A 2,262-nucleotide genomic window follows, 5' to 3' on the forward strand; every position below is an offset into this window, starting at 1 on the left:
AAAAATACAAAAATATATTTTAAATTGATTTATTGGGCACGTATGTATCTGATTTGGGAGACCAAAAATATAATTAATGGTAGAAACATAATAGCTGTTGGAGTCGGATGTAATTCTTTTAAAAATTTTAACTTTTGATACTCTATTTTTGAAAAACTATAAAATAGCTATCGGAGATGCTATTACCTTATATTAGATATGAAGTTTTTAAGAGTTTTCTCTAAATTTGAAGATTTCTACCATATTTCTCACCTTTTTTTTTCTATTTTAGTATACAAAATAACATAGCTGTTGGAGCAAAAAAGTTGATAAAATAACACTTTTCTTTATTTTAACATAGCTGTCGGAGATGCTCTTACATCATTTGAGTTATTGTATAAAAACCTTTGTTTTATTTTAAACTTTGTGTGAATTGATATTTTGCTAGATTTTTATATACTTTCTTGGCTTTATATATTATTAATAATTATTAATGTTGAAAAAAAGATACGAGATCCATAAAAAATGTCTCTATAATAATTGTTATTGTGGACTTTTATGCACGACCATCTTCAACAGATTTTCTAAAATTTCTCTAAAATTAAGAATTAAAAGTTAGAATCTCCAAAAAAAAATTACATTCTTGTCCTACAGATTCCCCATTTTGGAGAATTTAACATTCATTATAATATTAAAATATTATTTTATATGTTTAAATATTTATTTTCAAAGTTTTCTATTGGTGGAAAAATATTGTTGTCACGTATTAATTATTTTTGAGGTGTTCTCCATATTTGGAGAAAATAACATTTTTTCTACCTTTTTTTTTCATTTTGAAGATAGTTTTAGCGAATCCGCTAGAGCATAAAATTGGTTCAAAGTCTCTATTTTTCTTGATTTTGGAGAATCTATTGGAGATGTATTAAGTTTTTAATCGGGAAATTGATCGAAATGGTCGTCCCTCTCTCATCAATTGGTCTCCTAAGCATTCCTCTCTCAACTTTACCTAAACGTCATTACCTCATAAAGTGGACCTCCCTAACTTACAGATGTAGCTAAAAGACAAAAAAATTACAATTTATTTTGAGGTCCGCTGGTGGAACCTCTCTAATTTTCGGACCTCGACCGAGATTGTAATTTTTATTTCTTTTAGCTACCTCCAAAAAATTACGGAGGTAGTGACATTTGAGTAAAACGGGGAGTTGAATGATTAGAAAACCAATCGACGTGAGAGAATGACGGAAATTTTAAAATTTTAAAATTTTAAAATTTTAAAATTGTCCATTAAAATTATTGGGTGTAATTATTTAAACTATTTAATATCAAAATTTTAAAAGAAAAAACATTTTAGAAATTATATAAGAAATTAAAAAATATATATATAATAAATTTATGTAAAAATATAATTATCAAATAACAGACAATCCCTCCATTCTCAATTATGAGATAGTAATTGATTTAGAATTTTCGATAACAATCTTTGTTTCAATATAGGTCCTCCCGTCCGTCATGCTACTAGATAAACTATTCTAACCTTGTATGCCTTTTTCATCATATAATGTTTTTTAATCTGTTTTTTTTTTTTTTGGTAACTATAGATGTAGGGATCAGTTTGCGTGCATCGTAACTAATTTTGAAGTATGTCACTCAACTACTTTTGAACTTTTCTAGCTACAAGAACCTGAGGGGTGCATAGTAGTCTCGTGTTCCCCTATTGAACAAAATGCAAAAACCATGTTCGTACAGAAGAATAGCTAAGAAAATCACTAATGTTCTTGCAAAATTCAAACCGATGATATCTGAGAAGGATCGCCAAAGATAACTGTTCTAACCTTATATTCCTTTTTCATCTTATAAATATATAATGTTTTTTTTTTTTTGGTAACGATGCGTGACCAAAATAACTTTGGTTCCATGGTCGCTTCTTAACATGTTAAATTGTGGGATTTTGAACAAGGTCATCAAAAGTTTAGAGCTTAGTTTTACACATGTTTAGGGCATTTTCATTAATATGTGTAAAAATATCTTCAACAGCTTCTCTATAATAGAGAAAATAAATTTGTATTTTCTATAATGCTCTAACAGTTTCCCTATCTAATTCTCTAACAGTTTTCCTATCTAATTCTCTAAAATCATTATATATATATATATATATATATATAAGTGTATTGAGATCATAAAATTATAGAAATTTTAAATAACATAATTTATGATAAATCTCTAAATAGAGAAGCTGTTAGAGTTGATTATAATTTATTTTAATTTTTTTTTACTTTTAGTTCT

Source organism: Cynara cardunculus, unplaced genomic scaffold (genome assembly GCF_001531365.2).
Source record: "Cynara cardunculus var. scolymus isolate 2C unplaced genomic scaffold, CcrdV1 Un_Scaffold_1484, whole genome shotgun sequence".
Lineage (NCBI taxonomy): Eukaryota > Viridiplantae > Streptophyta > Magnoliopsida > Asterales > Asteraceae > Cynara > Cynara cardunculus.